Source organism: Hemibagrus wyckioides, linkage group LG20, assembly GCF_019097595.1.
Source record: "Hemibagrus wyckioides isolate EC202008001 linkage group LG20, SWU_Hwy_1.0, whole genome shotgun sequence".
Lineage (NCBI taxonomy): Eukaryota > Metazoa > Chordata > Actinopteri > Siluriformes > Bagridae > Hemibagrus > Hemibagrus wyckioides.
The window spans coordinates 8,892,404-8,905,385 of NC_080729.1; positions in this window are offsets into that span (position 1 = coordinate 8,892,404).

Consider the following 12,982-nt stretch of genomic DNA (forward strand, 5'->3'; position numbering starts at 1 on the left):
AGATTGACCTCATCCTTCATATCTACAGAATTGCAGCACTCTATTGGCTTGAGAAGCACTTCATCTGAATACCCTGTGCTATTATTATATATGTTTGTGTGTGTGGAGAGAGAGAGAGAGCATTAAATAACTTTTTAATTTAATAAAATCTGTCAGTGTGATTTGTTTGAGCTGCACTTTTCCAAGCCACTTTTCACTTTGCCTGTATGGTTAAGACAGAGCTCGCCCCTCCCCCACCAAGTTATCAACCAATTAGTGATTATCCAATCAGAGCTCTCCATGAACAACAAGAGAAAAACAAGCTCTCATTTTCTCAAGAAACTTTTCTACCTACCAGGATGGTTTAAAGTGGTTTAAAAGAAAGATGGAGCGGTCGAGATTGTATCACAAACAGTGTGAGGAAAGACATGAAAAAGCCCAGGTAAGTAATTTGATTTTATTTGCACTAATAATATGATTGTTTTGGGCAGTAGGCTAGCAGCAGCGGCCCGAGTGCAGCCGAGTCTGTTTCGGAACCTATCGGCTTTAGACTGACGATGATTTAGCATTTTATATATCTTTTATATAGTGACATAAATCAATTAAATTAAGTTTTATAGTTTGGTACCTAAGGAACCCTCAGTTGGTACTGGTGTGTCAAATGGCACATTTGGAGGGTCTGCCTAAACATTAGAGGTGAGGTGAGATGTTGTACAATAGATTTCTGTTTTTAGGTCTTTAATGGAGCCAGAGAGATATACAGTCTAAAAGTGTCATCTTTTATCAACCCTCACACCGATTATCTTTGTTGTACTCGCTGCTTTAAACACTGTGGGTTGTGTGTCTATCTTTTGAGTGCAGGTGAGGACACGTTTCAGCTACATTTGGTGGAGTTGGAACTGGAGGCCATGGAGGAGCAGATCTGCGGCCTACAGGTGAAGCATGCTCAGCTATAAGAGCACAATGGTACACTGGAATCATTGCAAAACCAATACTCCCACCACCTCAACTCCATGTGTTTCTCTGCCCAGGCCCAGCGCAACCAGTCATGACCGCTTCCCACATACCAACAAGGAATTGAGAGCTTCAGTAGATTATTTGCTTTAAATGAATATTTACAGTCATGGTGTTAAGAACCATGCTCTTCGTTGATAACTGGAATGTTTTCTGGGAGCGTCCCAGGCTTTTCCGCACTGATGGGCTGCACCCCAGCAGAGTTGGAGTGGAACTCCTGTTGGACAACATCTCCAGGATGCTACAAGCTGTCTGACTGGTAAGTCATATCAAGTCGCAATTACAACAGTTATCGTCAATTAACTTAATGGATACAAGTGCACATGTAGCCCATTCTACAGAAACCACGTCCGTTCCTCAAATAGTGAGACCAAAGACTAAATTCACTAAGATCTAGAAATCTTGTCATAATTCAACAGCTCACTCGCAACTAGCTCGCTCACACCCACAGCACTTACTGTAAAAGAAATGATCAGATAACAGTCTTGATGCACTCTGCTTTATCAAAACCTGGCTCAAACCAAATGACTATATTGATCTAAATGAGTCTACCCCATCAGGATATGTTTATAAGCATGAGCCTGTCAGACTGGTCATGGAGGTGGTGCTGTAGCTATCTATAGCGATTTTCTTACTTTTACTCAGAGAACAGGATTCAGGTTTAAATCATTTGAAGTGCTTGTTCTTAATGTTGCACTTTTGGTGGGGGGGGAATCCGCTAACCCTTGCTCATGCTATTGTATATTGACCCCTAGGGCCCTATGTTGATTTTCTAAGAGGTTGTAATTTTATTATTATTATTATTTTTTTTTTTAGACATTTCAACATTAAAAAAATCCTATTAAATCCTACTTGTTTGTTCCTGTCTTTTGTAAATGAAAACTATTTTACAAAAGAGAAAGGTGAAAAGGCCAAACCCAAAACCCCCAGAAAGTCATTTTATGAAACTGATCTATTGTTCTTCGATAGCTTCTTATGTCGGTATCTGCTGTCTGATTCATATTTAGAAGTTGAAGTCAATTTCAGAGGAGAGTGAAACAACCCTACCCCAGATCATTTACTTCCAAACAACCCAGGTATGAATTTATTCCAACATTCTCTCATATCTTTCAACATAGATAGATGGATACATACATACATACAACTTTGTCATTGTAAAGTACAGGTACATACATGAAAAAATATTGTAATGATAGATAGACTAGGAAGTGTACATCTGTTAATCTATAAAATTAACAATATGTACATTATATTACACAGAGAAAATATTATGATTATATTATAGCAGAATGTACAGGGTGGAGCAGAACTACAAAGTGGTGAGACATGAGTGTCCTAGTGGTGGTGTAGTGTAGAGTTCAAAAGAAATCAAACTAATACTATGAATTTACATCGTCAAGCCTTCTATTTTACAGCTCAATATAGAAATAAAGCGAAGCTACAGTGAATAGTAGCGATGGTGAATATTCCTTCTGTTAAACAGGGTTCTACTGTCGTAAGTGTAATTGTGGTACCACAGAACCCTTTTAAACCATGTTCTAAGGTTAAATGTAAACTCTGCTGTGAAAAACTCGACAGTGACACTAAACATAGCTGTTTTATACCACCGGCTAAAGTAGAAGAAATCGGTGAGAAATGTCTTATGATTTTGAGACCACTAACGTGTTGCATTTACATTATGTAGCACAGCCAGGTGAGAGAATTGATTATTATGATTTTACATCTCTATACCGTACGTAAATAAGACTAAGACGTACCCGATCGGTCACCCTGCCATCATTTTTCATAACTTTCAGCCTCTGGCTTTGATGATACCGAAGTAATTTTCCAAAGTTTTATCACCTCGAAGTCTGTGGGTGCCTGTTCTGCCCTTTGTCACTCTCAAAGAGAACCTCAACATCTTCAGCTCTGCTACCTCCAGCTCTGACTCCTGTCTCTTCAGTGACACTCCAAACCATACAGCATGGCCGGTCTCACCATTGTCTTGTACACCTTCCTCTTGATTCTCGCTGATCTTTTTCTATCACACAGAACTCCTGACACCTTTTCTCCACCCATTCCAACCTGCCTGCACTCACTTCTTTACCTCTTTTCCACACTCTCCATTACTTCTGTACCACCTTCACCTCTTCACCCTGTAACCTTACTGTTCCACTTCCCTCCCTTTCATTCACACACGTACTCAGTCTTACTACGACTGACTTACTCCACCTCTCCAGGTTTTCCTCCACCTGCTCCCTGCTCTCACTACAGATCACAATGTCCTCTGCAAACATCATTGTCCAAGGAGACTCCTGTCTGACCTCGTCTGACAACTGGTCCATCCTGATACAGTCCCACCTCCACTTTGAACTCCTCTGTCTGACCTACAGCACACCTCACCACTGTCCTGCTCCTATCATACATGTCCTGCACCACTCTGACATACTTCTGCTACTCCTGACGTCCTCGTACAGTACCACAGGTACAAAAGGTAAAACCTCAATGAAGGCTAAAGGTATCACTTTAAATTACAACAATTCTGAAGCTGTCAATTTAAAATCACTGCCTGATGTCGCTAGTTCCTGAAAACATTGTATGGTGTTAGACATGTTGGGAAACTCTGTATGATGAATTGGGAGAATAAACATAACATTTCTTGAAGGAATCCCTGATTCTTTGTGTGATGAACTATTTCCCAAAGCAAATTTACTGGTAATGGTTGACTTGATGGAATCTGCGAGTAAAAACGATAAAGTAGAAAAGGCTTTAACAAAATACACACATCATCGTAACCTCTCGGTTCTTTATCTGATTCAGAATCTGTTCTTTCGAGGCAAGGCAAGTAGAGCAATCAACCTAAATGCCAACTTCATGCTTCTTTTAAAAACCCTAGAGATAAATTACAGATCAGTGAACTAGCTCCTCAAATGTATCCTGGTAACAGCAAGTACTTTTTAGAATGTTTAAGATGCTACTTCTAGATCTTACAGCTATTTATTTGTTGACCTGAAAGCACAAACACCAGAAGAACTCAGTCTCTGGTCTGGGGTGTTTCCACAAAGAGAATCCTGTTGTGCTTCTAGCTAATTTCACCTTGTCTCTTAGATCTGTTTTGTGAGCCTAAAATGTATCTTGCATATTAAGTTAATATTTTATGTTTTGCTGATTATTTAGAAAACGACGTTGTGATTATTTCTGACGACGAGTTTCCTGAAATGTCCACACAAGTCCATAGGAATCTAATGAAGGCTGGAACATCAGGAACCCCAGTCTATCCAAAGACCCAAAGCTGTTGTAGTTCCACAGCCTTGAAAAAACCAACAAACTTCACGTAAGTCACATCATAAAAGAATGAACAGTTTGTTAAACCTTTCATATATGTTTATTTTGTGTCCTATTCAGAAGTCGAGGATACAGACTGTCAGTGATGATTATAGGGATCATGTTATAAGCGGCTATTTCCACTTTATTATCTTTTAATAATAAATGTTGAGCCTCTTCGGATTGTGCAAGTTTCCATGCACTTGCACCTAAGAGGTTCGGCGTTCATACTCGGACTTGCCATTCTGAGGGTAAGAAATACACAAAAAAAACTTGGTAAATCTTGTTGATAAAATGTGTAAAAACCATTTAAAATTCTATCCATATTATGTTATGTACGTCTGCTTATCCTAAAGACGGTCATATGGGAACTTAAAGCCAATCCCACCCTGGTCACGTTGCACACCAATTGTTGACGGGTTCATTAGACTCGTTCAAACACTTCTGTAACTAACTCTTGATTTGCGAGTATTTATGAGCGATTCATTAGAGAACCGGTTCATGAGTCATTTGTTTGAGAATCTGACTTAATCTGTTGCGCTATAAAGACATAGAAAGAGCGCACTAAAATGCGAGCTGTCTGTCATCTGAACAAAAACTGACTACACTAAAATGAAGCATTCATTTCATTATGAATGCTTAAATATAATTTATTTAATTATTTTACTGTAGATTAACCTGTGGTGCTGAAAAGTGGTGCAGAACACAGAAAATATACAGAAAATGTCCTCTGAAAAAAGCTACATCCTGTCAGAGTCTATTATTCGGCTAATAAGCTAAATGTCATTATATATGGACTTTCTTGATATTTTACAGAACCTTATAACTCTTTTCGACTTAATTTATTATGGCGTTTTAAGCCTTTTTAATGTCATTGACATCATTTTTAAACTCAATTAAAAAGTTCCTCAGAAAAATCAGGCCCACTAAAAGCAACGTGCATTTCAGCCTCGTCTCAAAGGGGCCAAACAGACCATTGCTAAACAAGCAGAGGGCAAAGAAACACACTTTATTATTTAACCCCAGACATACAACAGACACTTCCACATAAATCAAAAGACATGTAAAATGCTTGTGTTGAACCTCAGGGGTGTGACAGTGTGCTTTGCTGTAAACTTTTTTCCAACAATTTAACAGTAATCCTGAAACAGATGTGTGCAAATAAATTAGGTGAGATTGAGATTTTTTCATTTGATGTGTGGAACGGCTACGAGACAAGTTAGCTAAAAGCCATAAACGATCGTTTCATCACCAAACTGTTTTTTCTCTCTCTTGAGGTCAATAAGCCAACAGAAAATATTACAGAAAAACCAAAAAGTGCAAATTCCTCTGTCCTGAAGACTCCTTAAACAATTGAGCCATTTATTATTAGTCTAGATTATGTAGCATGTCCATTATACAAGTTTTAAAGGCTTTTGAAATTTTGCGATGGCAGAAATAAACACAAAATCAAGCAAATGACAGAATTCAGAAAAGCTTGCAGTTTTTCAAAGTTACAGCAGGTTTTCTACGTGTTGTGTCGAGACGTGTCATGTGATGTCATCACACACATAACGCACATTCAGAAAAAGCCCTCTTCAGTTCATGAGTGTGGAGCGTGAGTAGAGCTCTCATAGCCTAATTACACGTCTTCACTGGTAGGGGTTTAATAGAAGTATTCTATGATTACAATTTCATATTTCATATCGTCTTGTAGAAGCCGTTGCCAGAGAGATTTTTTATAGGTTAGAAACGAATCATAAATGTAACGATGGAGTTGAATCTGGCAACATGGCTACTTATAAACGTTTACTATGAAAAATGAATAAATACATATGTATCTGTCAGAATAAAATGCAGTTAATGTTATTGTGGTAACTATCTCAGTTAAGATTTTGGTGCTAGACTGATTTAAGTTTCCCACTTTCACTCCACAAACTCCTATATTAACTGCTTTACTATGTCCTCTATGAAGACAAGGATTCTCTGTATGAGCTCATTTAACTACCTCTGATTGTGTCATCATACAGCTGGGAAAATAATCTATTTTTTAATATGATTTGCTACATACATCTACATCACACAAGGTTTATTTACTAACAATTGTAAGCACAATGACAAATGAAGGACCACAGGAATAGAACTTGTATGTTTTTTTAACCTACATAAAAGCTATAATCATAATTTTAAAAAATCCATTGCGTGTACACAAAGTATTCAGATGTACTTCAATTTTCTATGTGGATTTCTCCAAGAGCAGCTTGTCATCTATGAAAAATTCTTTATTGCTACGTATGGCTGCAGTGGAGACACACTGAGAGCTCTGATCTGGTCACATCTATTTTGACACCGCAAGTGGTAGAGGAAAAAAAACAATAAATGTTGAGAGCTGCAGTTCATGCGGTTTGACTGCCCCATTAAAGGTTAACATGTGGCATGCTTTTGAGTCCAGTAGATTAATGACTTTTGTATGCGACATAAATGCAGCATATCTGTGTCCACATAAAGTCATATAATGCGGCAGGAAAAGTGTTAAGGAGCAGAAATTGAGCAGTGTGCTGTTATAGGAAAGTAATCAATTAGAATAGGAGTGGTTGTGATTGTGATGTGGTCATTACTACCCCGAATTCACCAAAGACAAGCAAGAGTTTTATTCATTTATATACACAATGCATCCAAATAGTTTGCTAATGATTACAATTTCATTTATATTTTTCTTTTTTTAAAAGCTTGGGAGATTTGCTCTTTCTAAAAAAAAATAATCAATGTACACTATCCAGGCATAACATTATGACCACCCGCCTAACTTTGTGTTGCTCCCTCTTTTGTTGGCAAAACAGCCCTGATCCATCATGCACTGTGTATTCTGTCAGAAACGGCCTTTACTTCTTCAGCAATTTGAGCAACAGTAGCTCGTCTGTCGGATCAGAACACACTGGCCACTGAAACTGCAGTTTTACTTTTAAGTTAACATAAACAATTTACCAAGCAAACCAAAAGAGTAAACAAAGCAGACGTCGGATGGTCATGACGATCCATGCAGTAATGAGAAGGCTTATTAATGTCATAGGGACAGAGCTGGAGCAAGATTTTTTAAAGCCAATTTAAAGGGGTGTGTTTGACTTGGGAAGAGATGACTGTAATCTGAGGCCAGGAATAGGCATTTGCTTGTGCTTGTGATAACGTGTCATATCATTCACTGGATGGTGGTTCAGGGGAATTGGAGTTGGCTGATTGCAGAGGTGGATACGTCAGTACTGGCAATGAGATACTAAAGACGTCCTCTGTGGGTCCGAGTATTGAGCTAAGGACCTGGTACTACAGGTTTGCAGAAAGAAACATGACTAGCATGACTGAGTGACAAATAACACTGACATGGCAACTGAAGTGTGTATCATTTGTTCATTGGATGACAGCTTCAGAGCTTCTCTGGACATATCCTTACTGTACACACCTAATCACCTGGTGTCTCAGACTGGTGTTGTGTTATTGAAATACTAGATCCCAAAGTCTGCATGCTTCTTGCTACACTCTAGCGTAGAGATGGGATGGTAACAGAAGGTACGATAAAGGATGATAAAGAAACACCCTGCACAACTTTTATACGATTACAGCAACTACATTGTGGAAGCAGTATTTACACACTTACCAGGAAATTGCATCAAATAACAAACCCCCCTCCAGGCTAACTGAAAAGCCACATACTAGCTTACCTTATACAATCAACAGACAATTTACTTCCCTAACTCACTATCTAACCAATACACAGAGACAAAAAGGACAGAGGACAGCTCTATACCTGGTCATTTGGACAACACACACAAACGGGAAGCAATATGAGTGTAAACACATTGCGCAAACAGAAATAAAGGAAGGCAGGCTAAAACTCAGTGTCAACAGCAGGCTTAGGGTCATGCACCAAGAAGTCACAAAGCACAGGTTAATGGACTTTGACGGTCCCTTAAATACTCTTGTGACAATGATGTAAGTGCAACTGCCAGTGGGCTGGAAATATTTCAGGAACCTAGAAGTGAACACAGTGTAATTCCTTTCCACTTGTTTCCCTTTTTCTACCGATCCCGAGGCATCTAGAGATTGTGCCAGCTCCAGTAGACAGAGGCCAACCCTGCGAGGATCCAGAGATGGACCAGCTCCAGTTGCTTCATGAAGATTTTGGATATTCAAAGCGAAGATGCCAACCCTATGTGGACTTTGAGGATGACAACAACCTCCTAATTAATACACAACATTCTACATATGCTGTATCTGCATCACACAACTCCCACTGACTGTATATGACTGTAGAAAGGACATTGTTCATAATCAGGTTAATAATAATTTATAATCACACTCTCCGGTGTCACCCAAATGAGGAGGGGTTCCCTTTTGAGTCTGGTTCTGTTCAAGGTTTTTTCTTCATAACATCTAAGGGAGTTTTTCCTTTCCACAGTCGCCTCAGGTTTGCTCACTAGGGAGGATTTTGTCTAACATTAATTTTGGACTTTTGTATTATGTTTCTTATGTCCTGTAAAGCTGCTTTGAGACAAAGTCCATTGTTAAAATTGCTATACAAATTGAATTGAATTGAATTGAATTGCTCACCACATCAGACATTGTCATTATACATTTTACTCTAGCAGATTCTCTAGAATCTAGAAAACTTGCAGATTATGGTCCGTATAGACAATTACAGGAAACATACTGGCAAGGGTGTAAATTTGGTTTAAATAGTGGGATTTGAATTCCATTTCCTGCATTTACATACATTTAGGGACTATGGTGATACAAAATCCAGGAAATAATGAAGTTGATTATAATGATAAATTCTGCCAAAAAGTATGTATATAAAAAAGATGTCTTACTTTCTTTATTGTTTAATAGGGGCCGATCACCAGAAAATCTTTTTATGAAGTCAAAAATGTTCACCATTAATATTTTGTGTGTGAATAAAATTGAAATAATGTAAGACTCAATTTCCTCTGTTAAACAAACTTTTTTTTTAAACAAACTGCTGTAGCTGAAAATGTAAAATAAATCTCTTGTTGCACAGGACGTTTGTCAGAGACACATCCACCAAACCACAGGGGTTTAGAATAGAAAAAGCAAAAAGCTTTTATGAACTGTGTGTTACATCACTATTGTGTAATATCAGGTGCAGATGGACAGCAGCAACATTAATATGGAATTATATGTTGATCATTACTTTAATAATTGTCTTTCATGCATAAACAACCACCTTAAGTTAATGAACAAATTACAATATTACATTCCTAGTGCTAATTTTCTGTGCAGCACAAATACCTAAAGTAGATCATTTTTATGCCTCCAATAGCAAGTCAGACACTAACTAGTATAAACCAGTATAAACCAGCACTAACTGGTATAAACCAGCACTAACTATAACTAACTCAAAATCTATCGATACCCGTTTGACAGATCAAAAGGGCAGAAATATGAGGTGTGTCTGGGTTTATTTGGTGTCCAGAGAATGCACTCATGGAAGATCATGTCTGATTATTTTTTAAGGCTTCATACAGAATCTATTCAGCTTCTGTTTCTGTTGACATGTGAGTCAGAATATAAAACACACTTACGGCTGACAAGTGCATGAATTCTACAAACTGTCTCAACACAGTAGTTTATAAAGATTTATGTCACAACAGAAGATGATTTTTACCTTTTCATATTGTAAAGACTGAGCTTTATGTAACTACAGTGATTGGTACAAGCCTCTGAAATGGCATGTTCCATTAAATATCTACACCAATACGAAGGTCATTGGAAATACCAAGATTGTGTGCACGTGTACGCATGTTTGTCTAGACATGCTGGATGGAAGAGTACGTGATGATAGGATGATATATTTTAGTTTGTAGTGTTTCAGTTAGAACTCCATCACCATATCACACAAAAATAATAATAAACATAATTTATTTAGAGTAAGTGCTCTGTGTGCTGCCATTGTCCAGTATAAAGTCCATTATGATTAACTTATTTTAATAATAAGAATATGAACAATAAAATAATTACAACACAGGACAGCTGTTCTAACTGTTAGATAAGCTTTATTTGAACTCCACTGATCAAAATGTTTGCTTACAGTTGCCTTTTAGTCCTACTGCCAACACGATTTTTCCATTTTCAGACAGTTCACATTTATCTATGACAAGAAGCAAGATATGCCACAAATGATCTAAAAGCACACCATCAGACTGATGGTCAACAATCCCTTTGCTCCATCTGCTGGTGAGTCGATGAGATGGCATTAAGTAATCTGGGGCAATTTTTCTAAACGTTTTCTGTTATCTAGCAAATCTTTTAGGACAGTACACTGAGACTCTCTCAAACACCCAGGACATCCTTATCTCTTAATTATCCACAATTAATTGGCTATACTTTCTTTTTACCACTGTATTCTGTAATAAAGTTATAACAAGTGTAATTCATTATAATTCTATTCATTCATACACTTTCAGTAATTTATCTTCTTCAGTTTCACAGAGGAGCTGGATCCCATCCTGGAAAACTGGGTGTGAGGCTCCCTGGGTGGAACTCCATTCCACTGAACAAATAAGATAGGATAAGATAAGATCAGTCTTTATTCGGCCCACAGCGGGGAAATGTGCATAGTTACAGCTGCAAAGGTAAAGCAGCTAAAGAAAAAGATAATATCAAGACAAGGTGACATGAAATTATAAGCCATATTATTGACTGACTTAAAAAATACTTTACATAAAAGAAAGCCAACAATATATAAAAAATACACAAAGTATATAACATAAGATAAGATAGAACTTTATTAATGTTATTTGTTATTTGAAAGTGGTGTTCTGTCTCAGTGGTCATTATACTGTCCAAGCAATTGTACATTAATAATAGAAATAATAATAATAATAATAATAATGATAATAATAATAATAATAATAATAATAATAATAATAATAATAATAATAATAATAATATCTGTTAGAGATACAAAAATATAAAGAAGACAACAACAACAACAACAATAATAATAATAATAATAATAATAATAATAATAATAATAATTATTATTATTATTATTATTATTATTATTATTATTATTATTACTATATAGTATTATTAGTTAAAATAGACATTATTATACAATATATAATGATCCATAACATCTGGTATTATTAAACATCTCAAACCAAAGTTACACCCTTGTGTTTAACATGTTTCTGTATTTCTTATGTTTGTATTTTTCTTGTGTTTGTTCTGTTATGAGTGCAGATCAGTGCAGAATTCAAGAGATGTGTGCTGATGGACCTGAGCAAGTCCTTTTATGTGGAAAATCTTGACAATGTCCTAAAGCTTGTACATTTATAATGCTCAAAGCTCTACTGTACACAGACATGTAGAAATGAACGCTATACTGCAGAGCTGGACAAAAATGTACATTATTCCAAATCTAATTATTTCTTAAACACTACAGGGATATTTTTCTTTCTTGTGATTTCTTTTGTCCTGCATAATTTGTGTAATAACTTACCTGAGGTCAGTGTAACATCAGGTATCAAGTCAAGAAGTTTTTATTGTCATTTCGAGCATAAATAGTAGATGCAGTACATAGTGAAATGAAACAATGTTCCTCCAGGACCATGGTGCTACATAAAACACAAAACTACATAAAACAACACAGAGCTAAGGACTAGAAAGTAATTAGTCTAGCCACATACAGTGTATAGTGTGGAACCTAGTGCAAACAGAGTAAGAAATAAAATGAAAGAGTACTGACCAGTATACAGTCTATGTGGACCAGTGTGCAAAGAAAAGGAGGCTTGTGAACATGTACACATATGATAGCAGCAGCTGGGAGCAGCATTAAAGTGTGATGTACAAAAACAGCATTTAAACAGCATTAAAGTGTAATGTACAACGAAATATACAGTTTTGGCAGCACTGAAAAAAGGTGGTCCAGTAAACATAGATGTATATTGAATATGAATGTTCTGTTCTGGGTGTTGAGTCTGATGGCTGGAGGAAAGAAACTGTTACACAGTCTGGTTGTGAGGCTCAGATGCTTCTGTATCTTTTTCCAGAGGGCAGGAGGGTGAGGAGTGTGTGTGAGGGGTGTGTGGGGTCACTCACAATGCTGTTTCTTATCAGTACACTACACAGCTGTTCTCATCTGTTTTTGTTTATAAAGTTGTTTTTAAGTCTGTCATCTTTATGATTGTGTGTGTAGAAGCACATTTTTAATGTTCTGCTTGCTTATTTCTTTCTATTAATTTTGAGAAATGATTTATTTTAATGTAATTGATTATATATATATATATATATATATATATATTAGTTGAAAATAGGTTCAATAGATCTCTTTTTCTTTCCCAGACAGAGTATTAGTGTTGACTTTTTGTTATATAAAGAGTTTTTTAAAACACTGGCTGATGAACATCTGGATGTTTGAACAAAAGCAAAACAATTGATAAGTCTTCTCTGAGGAAAAAAGGTTATTTATTTGATAATTACAAACACAGTACAAATTAATCTTTAAAATGATCAATTAATATTCAAATTCAAATCAAATTCAAATTTTATTAATCACATACGAAATCACACAGTACGACATGTAGTGAAGTGATTTTAACGACTGTCCTACATTTGAAGAAAGAAAAGAGTATAAATTAAAGTGTGTGGACATGAAAAATAAGGGATATAGTTAAAAATATATAGAAAAAAA